Here is a 21218-nt window from a genome sequence, read left to right as displayed (position 1 = left end):
TTTTTGCATTTGAAGGGCAGAGTGGCCTTGAGAAGAACACGGTCAACACAGAAACAGAGACATAGGTATTCTCAGCGTCTGGCGAACAACTTTCTAACAGGATTTCCACAAAACTGTCTGCATCATTATTGTCCCTCTGCTTTTTTCTGCCATACAAGATAACTTATTTATAATTGTCACACTAGAGGAAGTGTAATTGTAGTAAGGTCACATTTATTTAAACGAGAGAACGAGAGAGAGAGAGAGAGAGAGAGGGAAAACCAGACTAAATGAAACAAGCAGAGTGGAATAGTCGTCCCAGGGGGAGGGAAACGAGAGTTGCTGCCTCACGAAAGGCAGTAGGTGTCTCTCCATCTCTTTCTCGGAGTTTGTAGATAATGTCAGCTGTTTAGAAAGTGTGAAGGAGAAGGACAGCTGGTACATGTTTGTTAAAACATTGAAATAAAACACAGCCTTTAAAAGAGGAACGTGCTCTGAAAGTCAGTCATTCCAATAAACATGTTGAACTTTCCTTTCCACCCTATTACAACTGTTATATAACAGTGCTACGACATACAGCAATAATAGTCAATAGTCAGTGACCACTGGGAACATAAAAACCTGTAACAAAAAAATGTATGCATCTCTAATCCTGACAATGGCACCAGACACCAAGAATGTCTAGCTCTCAAAAATCCCTTCCTGTCTAAATATAAAATCGATGTGCATTGATTTTGTTACAGAGAGTCAAGAGGGTTGCAATTGTGTTGCATACACACTGATCTCTATCTATCCTAGGAGAGAGAGAAATAGAGGTGGTGGTGGGACGGGGAGTACTGGCGGTTTGAGGTAACCCTACTCCCCTGCTGGGACTGTGTGTGCAGTGTCATATCATGTATGTATTGGTGTCAATGTAGCTTCTCTAGGCCTCCTTGTCCATATTTATTTATTTAATTGTATTTATTTTTCCTTTTATTTAACTAGGCAAGTCAGTTAAGAACAAATTCTTATTTTACAATGACAGCCTACCAAAAAGCAAAAAGGCCTCCTGCAGGGACGGCGGCTGGGATTTAAAATACAAATAAAATACAATATAAATATAGGACAAAACACACATCACGACAAGAGAGACACAACACTACATAAAGAGAGACCTAAGACAACATAGCAAGGCAGCAACACAGCACAAAACATGGTGCAAACATTATTAGGCACAGACAAAAGCACAAAGGGCAAGAAGGTAGAGACAACAATAGATCATGCAAAGCAGCCACAACTGTCTGTAAGAGTGTCCATGATTGAGTCTTTGAATGAAGAGATTGAGATAGAACTGTCCAGTTTGAGTGTTTGTTGCAGCTCGTTCCAGTCGTTAGCTGCAGCGAACTGAAAAGATGAGTTTCCCAGGGATGTGTGTGCTTTGGGGACCTTTAACAGAATGTGACTGGCAGAATGGGTGTTGTATGTGGAGGATGAGGGCTGCAGTAGATATCTCAGATAGGGGGGAGTGAGGCCTAAGAGGGTTTTATAAATAAGCATCAACCAGTGAGTCTTGCAACGGGTATACAGAGATGACCAGTTTACAGAGGAGTATAGAGTGCAGTGACGTGTCATATAACAGGCTGACTACACCGCTCGCGTCGCGTGCGCGAGTGTTCCAAAATAAATTTAGAAATCTATATTATTCAAATATTGCACCCACACTGCTCTCAACGAGCGTCTGCATTGCCAAGGGCTAAAATAGAAGTCAGTTCTATTTGTGATGCAGATCACGCAGCAAGTCCCGCCTCTCCCATCTCCTCATTGGTTTATAGAAGCAGGTAACCACGTGCCATCGTCTCATTGGTTTCTAGGAGCAGGTACCCACGTGCCATCTCCTCATTGGTTATACCCACGTGGGTGACTGAAAGACAAACGAGGTCGGTGGCGGTAATGCACCCAATTTATGAAAGTTGCCAATCGCAATATAAAGTCCAGAGAAGAAAAAGCCTGGAAGGAGGACAGATGACTAGGAAGGAGGAGAGATGACTAGAAACAATTCGGTTGACCGTTTTATGTGTGGATTAATTAGCGGAGTAGAAGACCTTGTGCATTTCAGGTAAAATAACAACTCACTGTTTATATCCCAGGACAAATTAGCTAGCATGTGCAAGCTAGCTAGTTAAATTGCCATAAATGTTTAATGCTTTTTGACCTGTCCCCAAATTAAAGTAATTGGTTCAGAGTTTGTTTTGATATTTTAACCTGCGTGTCGTGATCGCGTTTGGTGTGGGGGGACAAAATAAATTTATGCACGATGTCGCATGCGCGCAGCCGGTTTGGGTTCCGTGTTAGGAGCATTGGTGGCAAACCTGATGGCCGAATGGTAAAGAACACCTAGCCGCTCGAGAGCACCCTTACCTGCCGATCTATAAATTACGTCTCTTTAGTCTAGCATGGGTGGGATGGTCATCTGAATCAGGGTTAGTTTGGAAGCTGGGGTGAAAGAGGAGTGATTACGATAGAGGAAACCAAGTCTGGAATTAACTTTAGCCTGCAGCTTTGGTATGTGCTGAGAGAAGGACAGTGTACCGTCTAGCCATAATCCCAAGTACTTATATGAGGTGACTACCTCAAGCTCTAAACCCTTAGAGGTAGTAATAACACCTGTGGAGTATGATTACTACATTGGAGATGAGAGGAGAGTCATAGTCACTCAGCTCTCACCACCCATGTCTCTTTGCAGCAATATTAGAATGCATCATTCCAAAAATTATTGACAGCAGTTTTATTTTCACTCTCTTCCTAAATAATGTGCCTTTTTCTCCCTCAAAGAATATCATTACTTAGCGATGTACTGTGTAGAGCCTCCCAAGAATATAGGCTAAAAACAAATGAATACTACAGTAAAATGAATGATACAGTAAAAAGGTAGTATCTTAATTTGATCACCGTGTTGCAGGAGAACTTGTAGTCTATTTGAGGTTTAAAAAGGTTTCTCCCTCTCGATAAATGTATCAACCCCTACAAAAATGTCCATTCATTTTAATCCACATCCTGTTGCTGCAGGATTATTTTCAAATGAAGATCCTACATCTGTGTGAACTGGTGTTGCTCTCATGAGTGCATATCAGTTGAAAATAAATATTGCATCTTCATGTCTTTCTATTGGGAGCAGGGTAACAATGTATGGATTGACGTTGCCATGATGTCATGGCCTCGTTGTTGTTCTTTACAGCATCTATGTCTTTCTGTAGGGAACTTCATCTCCATTGGGAGCAGTAAGGAGGGTGTTGTTGAGGAATGAGCATACCAGGGACAGCCCAGCCCACACTAACAATGTGGTGAGAGACTCTAGTGACAGCTGGTAGTGTTTATCTCTCCACCCTCGACAGTGGCTCACTGCACCAGCTATAAGACTCTTAGCCTGATCCACCAGATAAATATGACGACTTGTAAGGAACAAAACTCCTAAACCAATCAGCCGACTTTTGATCTGAGCTCTCTGGTCATGGCTGAGTCTTCCTTCTCTGATTCCAGGCCTTCAACCCACCGATTAGGGCCAAGAGGTTCTCTCTTGATGTTTGTCGCTCTCTTTCTCCCTCATTGTTAAACCTATTATGGTGCGGTGTATCAGTGCGGGGACGTGCAGCGCTGTAGCGTTGTGGCAGTGTCATAGGAATTTATGTGCGCCATGCTCTAAAGTGCTTCAGGGTGATGAACGACGCTGCGGTCATTATTTTCCATAGGCTTCTCTGATTTGCTTCTTATTACCCAGAAGGCTGTTAGGTGGCGGTGGTGGTGGCGACGGGGGACATTCTCAAGCTGAAGAATCAACTAGCTGATGTTATGGATAATAGACACCTTTCTGTCTGTCTGATCAGACTCCCGTCCTGGATAAGAGCGACTGCTACACTGAAATAAAATATAAACGCAACATGTAAAGTGTTGGTCCCATGTCTCATGAGCTGAAATAAAAAATCCCAGAAATGTTCCTTCAAGTTTTGTGCACAGATTTGTTTACATCCCTGTTAGTGAGCATTTCTCCTTTGCCAAGATAATCCATCCACCTGACATGTGTGGCAAATCAAGAAGCTGATTAAATAGCATGATCATTACACAGCTGCACCTTGTGCTGGCCACTAAAATGTGCAGTTTTGTCACACAACACAATGCCACAGATGTCTCAAGTTTTGAGGGACTGTGCAATTGGCATGCTGACTGCAGGAATGTCCACCAGAGCTGTTGCCAGATAATTGAATGCTAATTTCTCTACCATAAGCTGCCTCCAACATCGTTTTAGAGAACTTGTCAGTACGTCCAACTGGCCTTGTACGTCTAACGTGTAACCACGCCAGCCCAGGACCTCCACATCCTGCTTCTTCACCTGTAGGATCGTCTGAGTGGGTGGGCCTAAGGCCCACCCAAGGATGCACCCCTATCCAGTCATGGTTGCAGAGGAGTATTTCTGTCTGTAATAAAGGCTTTTTGTGGGTAAAAACTCATTCTCATTGGCTGGCCCTGGCTCCCCAGTGGGTGGACACCCCCGCTGGACCCCTGCCTAGTCATGAGAAATCCATAGACTAGGGCCTAATGAATTTATTTAAATTGACTGATTTCCTTATATGAACTGTAACTCAATAAAATCTTTGAAATTGTTGCATGCTGCGTTAATATTTTTGTTCAGTATACATAACCAAAATGTTAAATGCAGGGAGGTTGTGAGCTGGTTAAACTGTATTACTTAACATTCTGATGAGGCAGCTATCTTTCTCTTCTCTGTCCACAGAGAGGAGAGCCTTTTGTGGTGTAACCTTCAGGTCTCCTCAACACCGGAGACGTTTTAATCATCAGGCAGAAATTATACTGCCTAATGAAAAGGCCGGCGGTGGGCCCGTGGGTCTCTCAGCCGTGTGTGTGTACGTGTGTGGAACCATGGCCCGTGGGTCTCTTGGCCGTCGGCGCTGTTGTGTGGAAATCAGACCCTGGCCCCAGCCCAGCTGCTGAGGGAGGCCCAATGTAAAGTGTATTTAATCAGATTTGAATGTCAAAGCTCCTCCCCTGGGCACACTCACTAAAGCTCCTCCCCTGGGCACTCTCACTAGAGCTCGTCCCCTGGGCACTCTCACTAAAGCTCCTCCCCTAGGCACTCACTAGAGCTCGTCCCCTGGGCACTCTCACTAGAGCTCCTCCCCAGGGCACTCTCACTAGAGCTCCTCCCCTGGGCACTCTCACTAGAGCTCCTCCCCAGGGCACTCTCACTAGAGCTCCTCCCCAGGGCACTCTCACTAGAGCTCCTCCCCTGGGCACTCTCACTAGAGCTCCTCCCCTGGGCACTCTCACTAGAGCTCCTCCCCAGGGCACTCTCACTAGAGCTCCTCCCCAGGGCACTCTTACAAGAGCTCCTCCCCTGGGCACTCTCACTAAAGCTCCTCCCCAGGGCACTCTCACTAGAGCTCGTCCCCTGGGCACTCTCACTAGAGCTCCTCCCCAGGGTACTCTCACTAGAGCTCCTCCCCTGGGCACTCTCACTAGAGCTCCTCCCCTGGGCACTCTCACTAGAGCTCCTCCCCAGGGCACTCTCACTAGAGCTCCTCCCCAGGGCACTCTCACTAAAGCTCCTCCCCAGGGCACTCTCACTAGAGCTCCTCCCCTGGGCACTCTCACTAAAGCTCCTCCCTTGGGCACTCTCACTAGAGCTCCTCCCCAGGGCACTCTCACTAGAGCTCCTCCCCAGGGCACTCTCACTAGAGCTCCTCCCCAGGGCACTCTCACTAGAGCTCCTCCCCAGGGCACTCTCACTAGAGCTCCTCCCCAGGGCACTCTTACAAGAGCTCGTCCCCTGGGCACTCTCACTAAAGCTCCTCCCCAGGGCACTCTCACTAGAGCTCCTCCCCAGGGCACTCTTACAAGAGCTCCTCCCCTGGGCACTCTCACTAAAGCTCCTCCCTTGGGCACTCTCACTTTTTTCTCTCTTTTTCCTGTCACTCTCTCCAACTCTTTGTTCTCTGTCTTTCTCTGTTCCTATGCCTAAAAAGAAATATTCATAGTGTTTAGGCAGTGTTTTGTATTCGTATGGTACTTTCAAAGGGCTATTGCTTAAAGCAGGTCTTGAGAGTCAACCACTGTCTGCTGCTCTGCAAGAGGTCGTGAGGATATGTATTCATAAAATTACCCAGGAGGCTGTGTGCTCAAATTGCTCAGACAGGTTAACGTGCTCAAAAAAAGCAAAGAACAATCTATGCTCAGGTTTCTCAGACTTCAAACTTCCACACACTTTCTTACAGTGGCTTGAGAAAGTATTCTCCCCCCTTGGCATTTTTCCTATTTTGTTTCCTTACAACCTGGAATGAAAATAGATTTTTGGGGGGTTTGTATCATTTGATTTACACAACATGCATACCACTTTGAAGATGCAAAATATGTTTTATTGTGAAACAAACAAGAAATAAGACAAAAAAATTGAAAACTTGAGCGTGCATAAATCTTCTTAAGGCTAGGGAGCAGTATTTTGACGTCCGGATGAAAAGCATGCCCAAAGTAAATGCCTGTTACTCAGGCCCAGAAGCTAGGATATGCAGATAATTGGTAGATATGGATAGAAAACCCTCTAAAGTTTCTAAAACTGTTAAAATATTGTATGTGAGTATAATAGAACTGATTCGGCAGGCGAAACCCCGAGGACAAACCATCCAGGGGAAAAAAAGAGTTGAGGTCATAGGATTTTCCAATTGTTTTCTATAGGATGGTGCGGGGCGCATGGTGTGCTTTCGCCGTAAAGCCTTTTTGAAATCTGACACAGCGGCTGGATTAACAAGAAGTTAAGCTTTATTTTGATGTATTACACTTATATTTTAGTGAATGTTGAATATTGATATTTCTGTAGTTTGAATTTGGTGCTCTGTAATTTCACCGGATGCTGTCAAATCTATCCCGTTAACGGGATTGGGATCACTAAGAGGATAACTTTTCAACCCCCCCAAAGTCAATACTATGTAGAGACACCTTTTTGCAGCAATTACAGCTGCAAGTCTCTTGGGGTATGTCTCTATAAGCTTGGCACATCTAGCCACTGGGATTTTTTCCCATTCTTCAAGGCAAAACTGTTCCTGCTCCTTCAAGTTGGATGGGTTCCGCTTTTGTACAGCAATCTTTAAGCCATACCACAAATTCTCAATTGGATTGAGGTCTGGGCTTTGACTAGGTCATTCCAAATACATTTAAATGTTTCCCCTTAAACTACTCAAGTGTTGCTTTAGCAGTATCCTTAGGGTCATTGTCCTGCTGGAAGGTGAACCTCCATTCCAGTCTCAAATCTCTGGAAGACTGAGACAGGTTTCCCTCAAGAATTTTCCTGTATTTAGAACCATCCATCATTCCTTCAATTCTGACCAGTTTCCCAGTCCCTGCCGATGATAAACATCCCCACAGCATGATGCTGCCACCACCATGCTTCACTGTGGGGATAGTGTTCTTGGGGTGATGAGAGGTGTTGGGTTTTTGCCAGATATAGCATTTTCCTTGATGGACAAAAAGCTTAATTTTATTCTCATCTGATCAGAGTACCATCTTCCATATGTTTGGGGTCTCCCACATGCCTTTTGGTGAACATCAAACATGTTTGCTTATTTTTTTCTGGCCCCTCTTCTGTAAAGCCCAGCTCTGTAGAGTGTACGGCTTAAAGTGGTCTTATGGACAGATACGCCAATCTCCACTGTGAAGCTTTGCAGCTCCTTCAGGGTTATCTTTGATCTCTTTGCTGCCATTCTGATTAATGCCCTCCTTGCCTGATCCGTGAGTTTTGGTGGGCGGCCCTCTCTTGGCAGGTTTGTTGTGGTGCCATATTCTTTTCATTTTTTAATTATGGATTTAATGGTGCTCTGTGGGATGTTCAAAGTTTCAGATATTTTTTTATAACCCAACCCTGATCTGTACTTCTCCACAACTTTGTCTCTGGCCTGTTTGGAGAGCTCCTTGCTTAGTGGTGTTGCAGACTCTGGAGCCTTTCAGAACAGGTGTGTATATATACTGAGATCATGTGACAGATCAAGTGACACTTAGATTGCACACAAGTGGACTTAATTTAACTAATTATGTGACTTATGAAGGTAATTGGTTGCACTATATCTTATTTAGGGGCTTCATAGCAAAGGGGGAGAATACATATGCATGCACCACTATTGCGGTTTTAATTTTTATAATTTTTTGAAATAAGTAATTTTTTTCATTTCCCCAATTTGGACTATTACATGAAATCCCCCCAAAATAAATTTCAGTTACAGGTTGTAATGCAATAAAATAGGAAAAAAGCCAAGGAGGGTGAATATCTGACAAACAGTTCTCCTTGAGACGGAGGAGACATAATACATTGTACAGGTCTGTATTTATGTATATTTGTCAAAATAGACAGGTGCAGAGCCATGCGATCATGCGAGCGGAGTAGAGCTTACACCCAGCTTTCCTGAAGCACTGCAGTCTCTGACCACCAAAGTAATGGAATTCTGATTGACAATGAGGGACCGGACTGCAAACCAATGTTATTATCAAAAACAAAAACAAGACAAGACAATGCCTAGTTTCCAAGGAAATTGCTGTTAATTGAAATAAATATTTTAATCTATTGTCTCTTTAATCCTTTGTCTTTCTATCTCATTAAAACTGAACAAGCCATTTTCCTCCTCCGCCAACTGGTCTCCATGCCTTTGTAGCTAGATGTACCAGTAGCTAATGAATCATAATGAGCCACAAACGCAGCCTAACAGATCCCACTGGGTGCAGACGCCAATTCAACGTCATTTCATTGAAATGACATGGAAACAACGTTGATTCAACCAGTGTGTGCCCAATCGGATGGCCATGTAACGGGACTGATCCTACTAAATTCAGCAGAGTGTATGAAACACAGTGAAGCAATTAAATTCAATCAAGCATGCAGGTGTTTTTGAATAAATGTTTGCTTTGTGTCAGCATTACGATGAATCTTGCATGTGAGCAACAATAATAATAATAATAATAATAATAATAATTGCTATTAGTAATAGTAATAATGGCTATAATAATGGAAAAACGTTCACACTCAAGACTCGATTATGAAAAAGCTAAATGTTAATGAAATTACAGGAGAAAATACTGACAAGGCCTGAATGTGTCCACATGTAATGTGTCTGGGAAGACAACATAAGAGACCCACTGAGTGCCTGATCAGTGGCCTAACCACAAATATTTACAACATTGTGACTCACAGCAGTAACATTACTGCCCCCCCGCCATCTACCCTTTCTCCCTGAAGCTGCCATGATGTTGAAGGTTGACATTGAAAACACACACACACACACACACTCTATGTAGAGGTATTGTTAAACAGGGGTTAAAATAAAGATTTTTGAAGGGGCGCCAGGCAGGTATTAACCCTGTCGATAGGTAAAGAGTAGGAGAGAGAGAGTACCGTCACCAGATACACACCTCAGCAGAACAGACTGAGTAGAGTGTAGCCTGTTTACCAGATTGCCAGTGGAGACTAGAGTGTAGCCTGTTTACCAGATATTCAGTGGAGACTAGAGTGTAGCCTGTTTGCCAGATAGCCAGTGGAGACTAGAGTGTAGCCTGTTTACCAGATATTCAGTGGAGACTAGAGTGGAGCCTGTTTACCAGATATTCAGTGGAGACTAGAGTGTAGCCTGTTAAAACCTGTTGAGGCCAGGGGGCAGTATTGAGAATTTTGGAAAAAAATATGTGCGCATTTTTAACTGCCTCCTACACCAACTCAGAAGCTAGAATATGCATATTATTGTTTAGGTTTGGATAGAAAACACTCTGAATTTTCTAAAACAGTTTGAATGGTGTCTGTAAGTATAACAAAACTCATATTGCAGGCAAAAACCTGTGAAAAATAGATTTAAAAAAAAGAGAATTTTGTGACTGTACTATTTAGTGTCATTGTTTTAAAGATACCACAGTGAGAAAGGATTCAGTTCGCAACTCCTAAGGCTTCCACTAGATGTCAACGATCTTTAGAAAGTTGTTTGAAGCATCTGTGATGAATACAGACCGAATTAGAATGCTTACAAGTTGACACGTCATCACTTCATTTTTTGCGCCTGCGCATGAATCTGAGAAGAGTGTCTTTGTCATTATCGTTTATTCTAGACACTTGATAGGTTGTGTGAAAATATTACTGATGTTTACTGATGTTTCACGTTAAAAATGGACCAAAAGATTAATGCTAAACAACGTTTGACATGTTTAAACAAACGTAAATAGATTATTTACTAGGTTTTCTTTAGCTTTTCGACGTGACTTTACACTGCCCACCTCATTTTGTGGGAGCCTACTGAACGCTAACTATTTGGACATAAATTATGAACTTTGTCAAAAGAAACCACATTTGTTCTGGACCTGGGATCTCTGGCAGCGCCTTCTGATGGAGATAATCAAAGGTAAGGGGATATTTAGAATGTTATTATCGATATTAGATGATGCTAATGCTAACGGTATAGCTTAGCTTAGCTTAGCATATAGCTTATTGTTGTTAGCATAGTACCCAGTTTATGCAAAATGTGATTTCCTAGTAAAGTTATTTTGAGATCTGGCCATTCGGTAGCAATTACGAGATGATAATATATTATTCTTTGAATGACAATATTATAATTTACCAATGTTTTCGAATAGTAATTCCGTGATTTGTAATGCTGGATTCACTGGGAGCATTCGAGCCGAAAAAAATTCTGAATTTCACCGCGACTGTAAATGCTGTTTTTGGATATAAATATGAACTTGATGGAACTAAAAATGCATGTATTGTATAACATAATGTCCTATGAGTGTCATCTGATGCAGATTGTCAAAGGTAAGTGCATAATTCTAGCTAGTTTTCTGTCTGTTGATGCCCTTCTTTGAATTGGCTAAACATTACACGCAGCTATTGTCAATGTACTCTCCTCACATAACCTAAATTTATGCATTCTCCGTAATGCCTCTGAAAATCGGACAGCGTGGTTAGATTTAGGAGATATATCTTTCAAATGGAGGAAAATAGTTGATTATTTGATTATTTGAAATGATTACTCTTGCAGTTTTGAATTCCCCGCCATGGTCACATGACAATGAATCCCAATACCGGGATTAGATCCTGCCCCCTGGCCTCAACAGGTTTTAACCAGGTAGCCAGTGGAGACTAGAGTGTAGCCTGTTTACCAGATAGCCAGTGGAGACTAGAGTGGAGCCTGTTTACCAGATATTCAGTGGAGACTAGAGTGGAGCCTGTTTACCAGATAGCCAGTGGAGACCAGAGTGTAGCCTGTTGGTCAGATAGCCAGTAGAGACTAGAGTGTAGCCTGTTGGTCAGATAGCCAGTAGAGACAAGAGTGTAGCCTGTTAACCAGATAGCCAGTGGAGACTAGAGTGTAGCCTGTTGGTCAGATAGCCAGTAGAGACAAGAGTGTAGCCTGTTAACCAGATAGCCAGTAGAGACTAGGGTGTAGCCTGTTGGTCAGATAGCCAGTGGAGACTAGAGTGGAGCCTGTTGGTCAGATAGCCAGTGGAGACTAGAGTGGAGCCTGTTGGTCAGATAGCCAGTGGAGACTAGAGTGTAGCCTGTTGGTCAGATAGCCAGTAGAGACTAGAGTGTAGCCTGTTGGTCAGATAGCCAGTGGAGACTAGAGTGGAGCCTGTTGGTCAGATAGCCAGTGGAGACTAGAGTGTAGCCTGTTTGCCAGATAGCCAGTAGAGACTAGAGTGTGGCCTGTTGGTCAGATAGCCAGTGGAGACTAGAGTGGAGCCTGTTGGTCAGATAGCCAGTGGAGACTAGAGTGGAGCCTGTTGGCCAGATAGCCAGTGGAGACTAGAGTGTAGCCTGTTGGCCAGATAGCCAGTGGAGACTAGAGTGTAGCCTGTTGGTCAGATAGCCAGTGGAGACTAGAGTGTAGCCTGTTTACCAGATATTCAGTGGAGACTAGAGTGTAGCCTGTTGGTCAGATAGCCAGTGGAAACTAGAGTGTAGCCTGTTTACCAGATATTCAGTGGAGACTAGAGTGTAGCCTGTTAACCAGATAGCCAGTGGAGACTAGAGTGGAGCCTGTTGGTCAGATAGCCAGTAAAAAAAATGTTTTTAAAAACAGACAGGATAAGACACACAATAAAAACACAAGTCACAGCACAGGTTCAACCCAACCAATAATACCTTGTATAATAATAATGATGAGAGCGACTCATAGGAAACCGACAATAAAGAACCAAGTCATCAACAAATGATTTGCAATAATGTATTAATTCCCAGAGGGAGGAGTGAATGGGTGTAGACAAAACAAAAAAAGTCTTCAAAATGTCCCAAAGTCTCTAAAGCCAAAAAACCATATGATCCTAAATAAATCAATCTGTTTCAATCAATAATTCAAAATAATCCACAATTTCAAATGCACACTCTGTTGAACACCACTGTCAAAAATACACCCTGAGAGCAATAATTGTCCAGCAGCACTGAACATACCATGGCATGCAGCGCAACAATAAATACATTACGAAGTTAGCTCCAGTGTAAAGCACTGAAGTGAGAGAGGGAAACAGAGAGACAGAGAGAGACAGGGCCTTGGTCTTCAAAACATTTTTGTTTATTTTTTTTAGTGGTAGATCAGCTTTCATATTGCAGATAGATTGTGGCTTCTATAATGTAATTATTTGCATCATTTCAAATCCCCAACATATTTTTTGGGAAATATATTTTCCTTTATTATTTCCCCCTTTCCTTAATTGGAGTAAACTATTGGACAACAACACTTAGACTTCTACTTCCAGCTTAAACATAATATATACATTTTACGGATACAGTATATTTCACAATAGTTATCTTCTTTTTTTTAGTCCCATCCTTCAGCTACCCTCAACCCCTCCCATCTATCTCTGAACACCGTCCGGTTTTGATTGGGTCTTAGCTGTCAACATCGTCTGTCCGTCAGATACACCTGTTGGTTTGTTGTTTTGTTTGGAAATGCTTCGCAACAATGTTGCTACTACGGCGATCAATTGAAAACCCGACCTGGAGCGGTAACACCGGAGATTGACTTAAAAACTTTACAAACTAAACACGCTGAGAGTTGCACCCCCTGTCAAAACCGCCGCGCCCACCGAGAGCGCATAGACAGAGAGCCGGAACAGACGTCCTATTTCCTAGACTACAGTAACTGTAGCAGGGGAGTCCATCACAGACTACAGTAACTGCAGCAGGGGAGTCCATCACAGACTACAGTAACTGTAGCAGGGGAGTCCATCAGAGACTACAGTAACTGTAGCAGGGGAGTCCATCAGAGACTACAGTAACTGTAGCAGGGGAGTCCATCAGAGACTACAGTAACTGTAGCAGGGGAGTCCATCATAGACTACAGTAACTGTAGCAGGGGAGTCCATCAGAGACTACAGTAACTGTAGCAGGGGAGTCCATCAGAGACTACAGTAACTGTAGCAGGGGAGTCGATCATAGGAGTTAAAGTTAGTACAGTAACTGTAGCAGGGGAGTCCATCACAGACTACAGTAACTGTAGCAGGGGAGTCGATCATAGGAGTTAAAGTTAGTACAGTAACTGTAGCCTATCTGCCTTGCCACTGCCAAGTCCAACAACAACTAACTTTATCAACGCTGCTCCACTAACAACACTCATTCCAATAACGTTACCAACTCTAAATGGAACTCTGTATTACACACAGTACCTCAGGATGTACGGAGTTGAAATGGCTCAAATTAGAATATTCCTAATATGGGTGAGGAAGTTAGAGTTACCCCAAAGCATGGCCTGTCCTAACTCATATTAGATACAATTATCCAATGGACTAACTCATATTAGGAATATTACATTTGAAACATTAGTTATGCGATACGCTTAAGTAGCCAATTTAGTTGTGAAGTGAAATACAAGCAAATGACCCCGCAGCTCAAGTACTGTGTGTTAATCAGTTAAATAAGATGAGGCCATCCAAATGATCTTACTGAATGGTTAAAGTCAGAGGGGGACAGACAAGTGGCACAGCGTCTCTCCGCTTGATGGTGAAGCCTTTAAAATGTATGAAAGCTGAAACAATGAAATGCATGTAATTCAACATAAGATAAGTATTCCTTAAATCTATGTTATCCACTGTGAATGCTTTGAGGTCTGTGACATTACTAATGAATGCTATCTGACATGTTATCTAAGCAGGAGTCAATCAAGAGGTCTGTACTGTGGCTGACTTGCCAACCCAGGTCAATAGAGTTGTGTGGTTGGTGACTCTGATACTACATTCCCCTCTCTACTAAAACACTGTTTGATTTGCTGGGGACAGAGGAGAGGACACATCAAGGGAGTAAGGAAAGATTAGGGATTTTAAGGCTGGAAGTCAATGCTGCTTTAGTAACCAACGTAAGTGAGCTTGACATTACCATAAGCAACATCAATGATCTCTGTCTTCTAGAGATGGACATTCCTATAAGCAACATCAATGATCTCTGTCTTCTAGAGATGGACATTACCATAAGCAACATCAATGATCTCTGTCTTCTAGAGATGGACATTACCATAAGCAACATCAATGATCTCTGTCTTCTAGAGATGGACATTACCATAAGCAACATCAATGGTCTCTGTCTTTCACACTTCTGGTTTTGGTGGGAAATGCCAGGCTACCCGGGAGAAAAGTAATTTATTCTCGGGAGGGAACATTTGAAAATACCGGGAAAAATATTCAACATTAGTCTGTGTGTGTCCATGTCGGGTTGTGTGTGTGTGTGTCGGTGTGTGTGTCGGTGTCGGTGTGTGTGTGTGTGTGTGTGTGTCGGTGAGTGTGTGTGTGTGTGTGTCGGTGTGTGTGTGTGTGTGTGTGTGTGTGTGTGTGTGTGTGTGTGTGTGTGTGTGTGTGTGTGTGTGTGTGTGTGTGTGTGTGTGTGTTTCCAATCTACAGACCCGGCAGCTGCTACAGATCTCCATTGTTATTACGCAGTTTCACATTGTTCAATTATCACCACCTTTACTCCAGCCAGAGGTCAGAGTTCAGCTGCCAGAGACTGTCAGTAACCTTTATTCCAGCCAGAGGTCAGAGTTCAGCTGCCAGAGACTGTCAGTAACCTTTACTCCAGCCAGGGGTCAGGGTTCAGCTGCCAGAGACAGTCAGTATCCTTTACTCCAGCCAGGGGTCAGAGTTCAGCTGCCAGAGACTGTCAGTAACCTTTACTCCAGCCAGGGGTCAGGGTTCAGCTGCCAGAGACAGTCAGTATCCTTTACTCCAGCCAGAGGTCAGAGTTCAGCTGCCAGAGACTGTCAGTAACCTTTACTCCAGCCAGGGGTCAGAGTTCAGCTGCCAGAGACTGTCAGTAACCTTTACTCCAGCCAGGGGTCAGGGTTCAGCTGCCAGAGACAGTCAGTATCCTTTACCAGGGGTCAGCTGACAGAGACTGTCAGGGACCTTTACTCTAGACTGTCAGTAACCTTTACTCTAGACTGTCAGTAACCTTTTCTCCAGCCAGGGGTCAGAGTTCAGCTGCCAGAGACTGTCAGTAACCTTTACTCCAGCCAGGGGTCAGGGTTCAGCTGCCAGAGACAGTCAGTATCCTTTACCAGGGGTCAGCTGACAGAGACTGTCAGGGACCTTTACTCTAGACTGTCAGTAACCTTTACTCTAGACTGTCAGTAACCTTTTCTCCAGCCAGGGGTCAGCTACCAGAGACTGTCAGGGACCTTTACTCTAGACTGTCAGTAACCTTTACTCTAGACTGTCAGTAACCTTTACTCTAGCCAGGGGTCAGCTGCCAGAGACTGTCAGTGACCTTTACTCTAGACTGTGTGTGTGTGTGTGTATCTGATGCAGCTGGGCGAAACTCGCTCTCTGAAATTCTGTTTTCTTGACTGAACGATCCCATTATGAAACAGCTCAATATTCTCCCTGGAAGACTGGAAGAAGATCTGAATAAACTCTCAATCAGGTATTAACTAGCTGTCAATGTACTCGTACTGTTTGATCTGAACAACCAGTGTCTCTCTCACACACACACACACACACACACATACACACACACACACACACACACACACACACACACACACACACACACACAGCAACATTTACGTCTGTAATAGCACTGCTGGGTGATTTGAAAAGTCATAGTCAATCGATCAATAATATAATAAAACTGTTAATTAGGGATAGACGTGCCGCTAGCGGCCCACCTCGACAACATCCGGTGAAATTGCAGAGCGCGAAATTCAAAAATACTAAATTCGTAATATTAAACATTCATGAAAATACAAGTGTCTTACATCATTTAAAAGATTAACTTCTTGTTAATCCAGCTGCTTTGTCAGATTTCAAAAAGGCTTTACGGCGAAAGCATACCATACGATTATCTGAAGACAGCGTCCCGCATACAAAAGCATTAAAAACATTTTCCATCCAAGCAGAGGTATCGCGAAAGTCAGAAATAGTAATAAAATACATCCCTTACCTTTGAAGATCTTCATCTGGTTGCAATCACAAGGGTTCCTGTTACATAACAAAAGGTCCTTTTGTTTGATAAAGTCCTTCTTTATATCCCAAGAAAGTACGTTTATTTGGCGCGCTTCATTCAGTAATCCACCTGTTTCCCCTCGTTCAAAATGCATACAAAATTAATCCCAAACGTTACCAATAAACTTGGTCCAAACATGTCAAACAACGTTCCTAATCAATCCTCAGGTACCCTAATATGTAAATAAACGATAAAACTTAAGACGGAAAATAGTATATTCAATACCGGCGATAAATAACCAAGTGTGCGCGTCACAGACATTTTCCAACCAAGCATCACGAAAGTCAGAAATAGCGATAAAATAAATTGCTTACCTTTGAAGATCTTCATCTTTTTGCAATCCCAAAGGTCCCAGTTACACAATGAATGGTCGTTTTGTTCGATAAAGTCCTTCTTTACATCCAAAAAATGTCCGTTAATTTGGCGCGTTTGATTCAGAAATAAACCTGTTCCAACTCGCCCAACAGGCCTACAAAGGAATGTAAAAAAGTAACCTGTAAACGTGGTCCAAACATTTCAAACAACGTTTCTAATTCAACCTCATGGACCCTAATATGTAAATAATCGATAAAATTTAAGACGGAATAAACTGTTTTCAATACCGGAGAAAAACAACGAGGAGTGCGCACTCATTCACGCGCACCAAAAGACTAGAGTCCTTCTGAGTGACACTTAGAAAGAATACGAATACTTCTTCATTTTTCAAAAATAAAACATCGAACAATTTCAAAAGACTGTTGACATCTAGTGGAAGCCATAGGAAATGCAATCTGGGTCCTAATAATTAGGCTTTCCCATTGAAAAGCATTGGAAAGTCCAATGACCTCAAAAAATTCCTGGATGGATTGTCCTCGGGGTTTCGCCTGCCAGATAAGTTCTGTTATATTCACAGACATTATTGTAACAGTTATAGAAACTTTAGAGTGGATTCTATGCAATACTACCATGCATATGCATATCCTAGCTTCTGGGCCTGAGTAACAGGCAGTTTACTTTGGGCACCTCAGTCATCCAAACTTCCGAATACTGCCCCCTATCCCTAAAAAACTGTTATCTTTAATTTACAATCTGTCGAATCTATGAGAATAGAAGGTAGAGGTAGAGGTAGAGAACTTTTGCGAAACATCACAGCACAAGTTGAAAACATACAGCAAATATTAATCAAAACAAGGTGGTTTTTAGAGTTAGATGAGAGGGGTTGAGGGTAGCTGAAGGGATTGTAAAATATACTGTGTCTATAAAATGTATATAGTATTTATAAGTAGGAAGTAGAAGCCTAAATATTGTTGTCCATTAGTTTACTCCAATTAGGGGAGGGATGGTAGGGTGAGCGGTAAAATATATATATATATATATTTTTTTTATATATAATTAAAATGGCGGATTATAAATTGGAAATAATGCATAAAATTACATTGATAGAAGCCACAATCTATCTGCAGGGCAATTGGAAAGCATTCAGACCCTTTAGCTTTTTCCACATTTTGTTACATTGCAGCCTTGTTCTAAAATGGATGAAAAAAAAAAGTCACTCATCGATCTACACAAAATACCTCAGAATGACAAAGCAAAAACAGGAATGTTTGCAAATGCATAATAAAATAAAAAAACTGAAATATTACTTTTACATAAGGATTCAGACCCTTTACTCAATACTTTGTTGAAGCACCTTTGGCAGCGATTACAGCCTCGAGTCTTGGGTATGACACTACAAGCTCGGCACACCTGTTTTTGGCGAGTTTATCCCATTCTCCTCTGCAGATCCCCTCAAGGTCTGTCATGTTGGAGATGTTCCATCGGGTTCAAGTTCCATCGGGTTCAAGCCTTGGCTCTGGCTGGGCCACTTAAGGACATTCAGAGACTTGTCCCGAAGCCACTCCTGCGTTGTCTTGGCTGTGTGCTTAGGGTCATTGTCCTGTTGGAAGGTGAACCTTCGCCCCAGTCTTAGGTCCTGAGCGCTCTGGAGCAGGTTTTCATTAAAGATCTCTCTGTACTTTGCTCCGTTCATCTTTCCCTCGATCCTGACTAGTCTCCCAGTCTTTGCCGCTGAAAAACATCCCCACAGCATAATGTTGCCACCACCATGCTTCACCGTAGGGATGGTATTGGCCAGGTGATGAGTGGTGCCTGGTTTCCTCCAGATGTGACACTTGGCATTCAGGCCAAATAGTTCAATCTTGGTTTCATCAGACCAGAGAATCTTTTTTTCATGGTCTGAGAGTCCTTTAGGTGCCTTTTGTCAAACTCCAAGGTGTCTGTCATGTGCCTTTTACTGAGGAGTGGCTTCCGACTGGCCACTCTACCATGAAGGCCTGATTGGTGGAGGGCTGCGGAGATGGTTGTTCTTATGGAAGTTTCTCCCATCTCCACAGAGGAACTCTGGAGCTCTGTCAGAGTGACCATCGGGTTCTTGGTCACCTCCCTGACCAAGGCCCTTCTCCCCTGATTGCTCAGTTTGTCCGGGCGGCCAGCTCTAGGAAGAATCTTAGTGAATCCAAACTTCTTCCATTTAAGAATGATAGAGGCCACTTTGTTATTGGGGACCTAAAATGCTGCAGACATTTTTTGGTACCCTTCCCCCGATCTGTGCCTCGACACAATCCTGTCTCGGAGCTCTACAGACAATTCCTTTGACCTCATGGCTTGGTTTTTGCTCTGACATGCACTGTCAAGAGTGGGACCTTATATAGACAGGTGTGTGCCTTTCCAAATCATATCCAATCAATTGAATTTACCACATGTGGGCTCCAATCAAGTTGTAGAAACATCTCAAGGATGATCAATGTAAACTGGATGCACCTGAGTTGAATTTCGATTGTCTTAGCAAAGGGTCTGAATACTTATGTAAATAAGGTATTTCTGTTTTATATTTTTAATACATTTGCAAACACAAAAAAGGGTATTGTGTGTAGATTGATGAGGACTTTTTTTATTTAATCTATTTTACCGGCTGTAACGTAACAAAAGGTGGAAAAAGACAGAGACACACACAGAAACACACAGAGACACACAGAGACACACAGAAACACACAGAGACACACACAGAAACACACAGAGACACACAGAGACACTCAGAAACACACAGAGACACACACAGAGACACACACACGTACGTACACACGTACACATACAACATTTTAGAAAGCAACTCATTAGACTCAGTACTGCTAATATCCTCCTGCCCCGCCCTTCCCCAAACCACAATCTCAGCTCACACTGCAAGCAAACCAAGGTGCCATATGGTTCTTTCTTCCCTGACAACTGAGGAGAAGAAATCCTCTCATATTATCAGCAGTGTCTCGGCTGAGCTAGGTTGGACAGAACTTTACTGAGTCGACCAAGTCTATTTTCCTTTGATGATGAAATACGCTGAATGCATGGTCACAATCTCCAAGATAGACAGATATCATATAGAGGTCCAGGTATGTAAGAAGTGAGCATCGAACAGCTAAGTTAATGGGAGATTGCCTCACAGAACGTGTCTGCATATGTGACCTGTTCTAATGACTGAGTGTGTGGTTGTCTGTCTAAAATGGAGTAAATGTGTCTGTCTGTCTGTCTGTCTGTCTGTCTGTCTGTCTGTCTGTCTGTCTGTCTGTCTGTCTGTCTGTCTGTCTGTCTGTCTGTCTGTCTGTCTGTCTGTCTGTCTGTCTGTCTGCCTGCCTGCCTGCCTGCCTGCCTGCCTGCCTGCCTGCCTGCCTGCCTGCCTGCCTGCCTGCCTGCCTGCCTGCCTGCCTGCCTGTCTGAGGTAGGGAAGAGAGTAATACATATCTAAACAGGGTGTGGCACTGAGGCTTGGGAGTGGAAGCAAGGGTGAAGCAGGGGAAAGACAGGGGGGAGGCAAGGTAAGGAGACGGGTGAGGCAAGGTAAGGAGACAGGGGTGAAGTAGGGTAGAGAGACGGGTGAGGTAGGGTAGAGAGACAGGGGTGAGACAAGGTAGGGAGACAGGGGCGAGGCAGGGTATGGAGACAGGGGTGAAGTAGGGTAGAGAGACGGGTGAGGTAGGGTAGAGAGACAGGGGTGAGACAAGGTAGGGAGACAGGGGCGAGGCAGGGTATGGAGACAGGGGTGAAGTAGGGTAGAGAGACGGGTGAGGTAGGGTAGAGAGACAGGGGTGAGATAAAGGTAGGGAGACAGGGGTGAGGCAGGGTAGGGTGACAGGGGTGAGATAAACGTAGGGAGACAGGGGTGAGGCAGGGTAGGGTGACAGGGGTGAGGTAGGGTAGAGAGACAGGGGTGAGGTAGGGTAGAGAGACAGAGATGAGGTAGGGTGGAGAGACGGATGAGGTAGGGTAGGGAACAGGGGTGAGTCAAGGTAGGGAACAGGGGTGAGGCAGGGTGGAGAGACAAGGGTGAGGTAGGGTAGAGAGAAAGGGGTGAGGCAGTGTAGGGGGACAGGGGTGAGGCAGGGTAGAGAGACAGGGGTGCGGTAGGGTACAGAGACAGGGGTGAGGTAGGGTAGAGAGACAGGGGTGAGGCAAGGTAGGGAGAAAGGGGTGAGGTAGTGTAGAGAGACAGGGGTGAGGTAGGGTAGGGGGACAGGGGTGAGGTAGGGTAGGGGGACAGGGGTGAGATAAGGTAGGGTGCCGGGGTGAGATAAGGTAGGTTGATAGGGGTGAGGTAGGGTAGGAAACAGTGGTGAGGCAGGGGGAAGGTAGGCCTCTTAGACATGCACAGAGCTTCTATCTATCAACTAAATGGGTCAGCACATGAATGTTGAATGTGTGCCTCAGACAGGAA

The 21218-nt window shown here is 43.7% G+C and overlaps 1 protein-coding gene across 5 annotated transcripts in view; it reads right to left on the bottom strand.

The window, feature by feature from the left end:
* Nucleotides 1-21218, bottom strand: part of LOC115195355 (netrin-G1-like) — a 209789-nt gene that overhangs the window by 65933 nt on the left and 122638 nt on the right. The gene's annotated exons all lie outside the window — the stretch shown is intronic.

This window comes from Salmo trutta, chromosome 6 (assembly GCF_901001165.1).
Source record: "Salmo trutta chromosome 6, fSalTru1.1, whole genome shotgun sequence".
Lineage (NCBI taxonomy): Eukaryota > Metazoa > Chordata > Actinopteri > Salmoniformes > Salmonidae > Salmo > Salmo trutta.
This window is presented reverse-complemented; position numbering and strand designations above follow the sequence as displayed.